Source organism: Silene latifolia, chromosome 9 (assembly GCF_048544455.1).
Source record: "Silene latifolia isolate original U9 population chromosome 9, ASM4854445v1, whole genome shotgun sequence".
NCBI lineage: Eukaryota > Viridiplantae > Streptophyta > Magnoliopsida > Caryophyllales > Caryophyllaceae > Silene > Silene latifolia.
In genome coordinates, this window is record NC_133534.1 from 72,234,718 (window position 1) to 72,241,399 (window position 6,682).

The 6,682-nt window shown below is 37.6% G+C and overlaps 1 long non-coding RNA gene across 1 annotated transcript; it reads left to right on the top strand.

The window, feature by feature from the left end:
* Window positions 1–426: 426 nt before the first annotated feature.
* On the top strand, window positions 427–2,249 carry LOC141598160 (uncharacterized). The gene is made up of 3 exons (XR_012523283.1): window positions 427–553; window positions 1,454–1,511; window positions 2,102–2,249. It is a non-coding gene; the product is annotated as an uncharacterized LOC141598160 (long non-coding RNA).
* Window positions 2,250–6,682: the final 4,433 nt, after the last annotated feature.

The window sequence follows — 6,682 nt, forward strand, 5'->3', positions numbered from 1 at the left end:
GAGAATATTGTTAAGGAGAATGTCAAGCAAAATGATGTGCTAGAACCATTGAGGAGAAATCCTAAGGTGGTAGAGCCAACTACCAATGACTCATCAAAGTAGAGAAATGAAGAAAAGACCAAAGAAGTTGAGAAAGCGCCTATTGTGATTAGACTTCCGTTCCCAAGTCGCCAAGCCATGTAATACCCTATAATTTTAGAATAAATAATTATTTTAATAAACGTTTTTAATAGAATTACTCGATAGTTGTCGGTATATTAATAGGATATAATTCAGTTAATTAATATAGCTATGAGATGGGGTGATTACAAGATTGACAAAGGTAAAACTATAAAGATAATATTATATTATTATATTACTTTAGTAATACTTATTAACCTAATTATATCCCTCCCCTTCCCGTATTCTCCTTTTATATACCAAACATACAAAATCAAAAGAGGGAAGGAGAGGGTGTGCGGCGAGAACGTGAGAATAGCGACGAGAACGTAAGCACCAGCAGCCATTCGGACGACGCCATTAACACAAACTTCACCGTCCTTTAAACAACTAGGTAAGTGTGTGTTTCCTCTTATTATGACAATGGTAGTAATTTTTCTTTAACCGGAATTTATTGTTGTGGTTGAATTGGTGCCGGTCAGCGGTAGTCATCAGGGTTCTGAGGGCCATGATTTGGGTTGTCTTTTAATAGCTTTGTGAGACATGTGTGAGGCTGTATAGTGCTCTTGTTTTGTTCTTGTTCCGGGCTTGATTTTGAGAGATTTAAAGTCGGGATATGGGTACTTCGCTATGGTTGCTAACTATATCGATAAGAGTGCACTTGAGAATATTCTTAATATCAATTTAGAGTTGTTTTAATGTCGTAAGAAGGGCTGGACAGTAGCAGATAATATACCCTATTTTCGACCATGTTAGGCTGAATCTATATGTCGAGGTGAGCGAGTCATTATGCAAGTCGATTTCTGAAACTTGTTCCAAATCTAAGACTATTGAAAGGTAATGTAATGGTAGTCGTTTTTTAGGCTGTTTCATCGTCGTTGCGGCGACGTTGTTGGCTGATCCTTGTTTTATGCGCGAGGTTGTAAATGTAGTGCCGAACATGGGTTGTGCGTAAGGGCGGAGTTAAAGGAAGTGCTAAATTGTCGTGGTTCTTGGTGTCAGATGAGGATGAAGGGCGTGGTGGTGTTGCGTGGTAAGGGAGTGGATGATCAGGTGCAAGATGGCTTAAGTCTTACTACGTTGATGATGAATGTATGGCATATCATATTGTAATGATGAGGGTAATGATTGGCAAAGGGGTGTGCTTGTTAGTTATATAATTATTAGTTAATTATGGTCACTTAGATTAATATATTTTCATAGTAAATGAATCGTTAAATAAGCAATTTGGTTTGGATAGGTCATAAATTAGTTAATTGAGTTATTTATTAATTATAATGTGTAATAATTGTAGGATCCGACTTGATACAAGATTCTTACTAGTTGGCTTGTGTGCGCGGATTTGCTAAAAGGTAGGAATTTCCTACTCAACTCGGTTTTATTGTTAAGTGAATGAATGTTTAAATATGACGATTTATGAGGTTAAGGTTAATATTGTGATTCATTATTGGAAGTAGAGTAATGGAGTATGTTAAGATGTTGGTTGAGATGAAGACGAGATTTTTATTGAGTTTTTGTTGTTTGGTTATAATTGGTATGGAGAGTTAATTATTCAGTTGAGCATAACACGGAGTGTGTTACTGCCAGTTGTGCATAACAAGTGATTGTTACTGCCAGGTGCGCATAGCAAGTGATTGCTACTGCCAGATAGTTGTGCATAGTAAGTGATTACTACTGCCAGTTGTGCATAGTACGGGGGTACTACGCGCATTGAGCATGGTACGAAAGTACTACTGCCAGTTGTTGAGTTGAGCATAGCACGGTGTTAAGGGAGTTGTGCTACTGCCAGTGACGTAAGTGAGTTGTACGGATGAAGTGATGAGAATTTGAAGAATGCTTATTTCGGTTGGATTAATATTATTGTTGTTTAGTTTATTCCTACTCAACCTCGCGGTTGACTGTGTATTCGTGAACACCTGCGGTGAACCATAATGGGGAGCAGATTTGACAGGTACTAAAGATTAGCTGACTTGGGAGGTATGGGATGCGTGAGGACTTGGCCAATCTACCTAGAAGTCTAGACCACATAGAAGATTTTAGCACTTTATTTATTTTCCGCTGCGAGTTGTATTTATTTTATATTAAGTTTAGTTGGTTAATTTGTAATAAATATGTAATCATTAAAGTTTTTATTTAAAGTACTTTAGTGAGTTGGACTTTGTTATCTACTACCTCGGGAAACCGAGATGGTAATAGTCCTATTTATTTGGGAATGTCTAGCTAAAGGCTCCTGAATAAATGGGGGTGTTACAAGCCAAGCCCAAGATTGATGAGCAATTTATAAAGTTCATGGAGATTGTGAAGAACTTAGAGGTTTCTATACCATTCACGGAGCTAATAGACCATGTTCCAGCCTATGCGAAATACATGAAATATATCCTTACTAAGAAGAAGTCCATAAGGAAGTTGGAAACCATTGCCTTCACAAAGATTAGTAGTGCAATTATTCAAGGAAATTCCCCATCTAAGCTCAAAGATCTGGGAAGCTTCTCCATCCATGTACCATTGGTGACACCACAATCAACAAAGCACTATGTGATCTAGGAGCAAGTGTGAGTGTCATGCCATATTCGGTATGTGAAAGGCTAGGGGTAGGAGAGCTCAAGTGCACCAACATGACCTTACAAATAGCAGACCGGACAACAAACAAACCACTAGGGGTATGGGAAGATGTACCCGTGAGAGTTGGAAAGTTTTTCAAACCAGTGGACTTTGTCATTGTTGATATGGAGGAATATTCCAATATTCCAATCATTCTCGGAAGACCATTCTTACACACTGCCGGAGCGGTGATTGATGTAAAGCACGTGATGCTCACACTTGAAGTGGGTGATGAAATAATCCCCTTCAATCTTGATAAGACTATGAGAGCTCCCAACTTGTTTGAGCCATGCTTTATGGTTGATCAATATACTCGGGAAGGTGATAAGAAAAAGATGGAATCTCCATTCAAAGAACAAGTGAAAGATGCAAATCACAAATAGAAGGGAAAAGACACACTGCCCAATTGGAAGAAAGATATTGATGATGTTGAAATGGCTCTATTCGGAGAGCATGGAATTTTTCACAACAAGAATGAGAGCTTGAAAAGCTCACCCATGACATGTATAGATGGAGGCCTCATAGGCCATGTTAACAAAGAAGAAGTGATGCTCTTGTCAACTCATGATCCACCCGACATAGGGAAAGAAGCAGGAGAAGTATGTGGTCTATGGGATGACGAGTTTGAAGGACTTGTTAACCCATACATTGGGAATGCTATGACTCTAGACCAAGGCTATGTAGACCCTTGTCACCTCTTTGACTTGGATTACTACATGAATGAAGACAACAATGTGCCAAGGTCCATGCAAGATCTTTATCATGACAATGAACAAGAATTCGACTACTTCTTCAAGGCGTTGAGCAACATCAACAACGTCCTTGCTTTACACCCTTGACACCTCTCAAAAGAAGGAGCGATGGGTGGAGTCCTCCCTAAACCACCATTTGTACATATTCTAACCTCTTAACTTGCATTTCATTTAACTTGTACATTACTCAATTTTTGCATTACATTTTATATGCTTTATTTGTAGAATTTGTGTAACATGAGAGCAAGTGAGGGAGGGATTCTAATGTGTTTGGAATGTGTAGTGTTTGATGATAAAGTGTGGGGAAGCAATTGCCTAGGCTAGCCAAGCCTTTATAGTGCAACCTCATAGGAAATGAAGAAGCAAGGATTGCAGGAAAGGGATCCCCACGGCAGACTTAAGCTCATGGGGGCTGAAGCAAGGAAGAAACGAAAATAAATGAGCTGCAGCAGAATCCGCCGGAGCTGGCTTCAGGACGGGCGTCCCAGCTATCGATCCACTCTAGCCGAGCTCAGGTTGGGCGTCCCCATGACTTAAGAAAAAAATCCTGATTAAGAATCTGCTCATCCCCATTTTGAGACTCCCGTCCCGACCTGCTCTTTTACTAAAATACGGGACCTTTATTCTTAATTCTTCATTTCTGTCTTTCTTCAAACAGAAACACAACAAAATCCCTCACTACAATCATTAACCCCATCATCCAAAAACACTAATTTCTCAACCAAATTCATCCAAATCAATTTTGAACTTGCTAATAATCAAAACAAATCACTCCATTGTCAACAAAAACACCTTCTAACATCAAAATCTCCACAAAATCAATCAAAATTTCTAGGGTTAGGGTGAAATACGAAAACCCCCAATTTGATTGCAAATTTGATTGAAATTGGAAGAAGAAGGGAGCATTCAAGCATACTCATAGTTTGTTCACACAAATTTAAAGGAGCAATCAACAATGGCAAGGACAAAGGGCAACACCAAAATACCCAAAGCCCCAACTTTATCCAAGAGGTAAAAAGTTTTAGCTTCTAATGCTCTAGTGGTGGTACAACAACCAAGGGTCGAAGCAAGGTAAGTGATTAAGGCCGTGGAAGAAGTTACTACCTCTTTACCGAAGATTGAGCAAGTAACATATTATCCGGAGGTAACTTTTATTTCCAATGACCATAAAAAAAGCTTTTGAATCTCTTTCTAGGAAGAAAATTATCGCCACTAAGTTTGCTTGCCATGATACCGTGTATAAGTTGGGAGTGCTAGACCAAACAAGGGCATTTTTCGGGTCCATAGGGTAAGCTACCCTTTTTGACATGAATGAATTGACATACCCTTCCTTGACCTTAGAATTCGTTAGTTATTTGAAGGAGTATAAAATTGAGACCTGAAAATATGTCGAATTCTGTCTTGAGAATAAGAGTAGGAGGATGTTTAAGGATGAGTTCGGAAAGGTTTTTAGAATTGAGGACCTTCATGATTTCGACAAGAAACCCCACAACTTTGATGCCAAGCCACTTTGGATGGCGATTTTTGGGAGATAGTTGACTAAATATAGAGAATGTAATGCCTTATATATCCATCATCCAGGTATACAATAATTGCATAGGTCCATTTCCAGCACCTTAATCGTTAGGAAAGAAGCAACACATATGACCGAGCTCGACCTAGCCTACTTAGATTCCAAGATGAATGCCCAAGGGAAGAAAAAGAATGAATACAATATCCTTCCATTGATGATTAAGAGATGGTTAGACCACAAGGAGGAAGGGAAAGAGATAGCGGGTTTCGTTGTGAATGGAGACTTGATAAAAAGATTGGCAAAGAAGACAAAACCTACAAACCGGTTATAGGTGGCAACCTCCTTGATATGCACACTTTGATCCACAAGTTTCATTGGGTAAAACATGACAATTCGGCCCTAGGATATGAGTGGGTGATCAAGGATGCCGATTCTATTATCTTGCCCGGGAAAATTTGCCGCCTCAACACTCGCCATTACAACTACCTCCTCCCCGTCTCCAAGCATGCCAAGAGTATCATCAACCAACAACAACAAAGTCCAAATGAAGAAGCCTCCTCCCTAGTGGTACCTCCTTAACCATTTGCCTACAATGAGTTCACAACAAATGAGCCTGGTGTTGTGACGGGCAATTATTACATGGTGCGATTCTTGAAACATATCCATAAGGAAGCTTACAATGATCATGTGAACGCTTTGTTTGTGTATGTGTCCTCGACAATAATGCAATCACATGTTTAGATCTCATATTAAGAATGCTGAGGTAATATAATATTTTATTGTCAACTGATCCACATTAATCGGTAATGATTGGCTGACTAGAGTTTGACATTACTGTCGTATGACGGTGATGATAAGTTGATCCCTTAAGGTCATACCTCTAGGGTAACACTCTTAATTGATTAATTAATTAATTGTATGTTGATACAAGTTAATTAATTCCTTAAAATGAACAAATTTTATTTATAAGAGAGAGTTTTATATCTTATTGTAATTTGATTAAATAAGATTCAATTGAGTAATTAATTTGTTATATTACTAAAATTGGTTAATGTTTGTGAATCATTTGAGATATGAATAATTAGTTAAATTATAATTACAAGATGTTGTAGATTATATTAACTAGACTTAATGTGACCCATTTTTATATACATGTAATTGCGAATTACTTGTTAATTTGATGAATGTAATTTATTTAATATATAATGATATTTAATTAGTTAAATATGCATTTATATTACCAATGACATGTTACATGTCACATGTCACAACATATTACAAATGATAAATTATAAAGATAAAATGGAGGTCCATTTTATGTTCAAAATCGGTTGGACAAGGGTTAGTGGGTGATGATTTTTGTCATTAGTTTAATGTATGCTTAAGGACATAATGATGACAAATAAAGCATGCTTAAACTAGAGCTACACCTAGCCTTTCTTGTGAAGACAAAAAGCAAATTGAGAAGAATAATTTTGGCTCCCAATAAGAGCCAAAACCGGCTCACTTTTCTCTATAGGAGAAATTTTGGTTCTCATTTTTCTAGTGTAGAAAACTGATGCTTATCTCTCATAATTTATCATCCTCTCTCACATAAAAATTTTTTTATGCATAATTTGATCCATAATCTAATATATTCAAGTTACTAGAAGTAGTA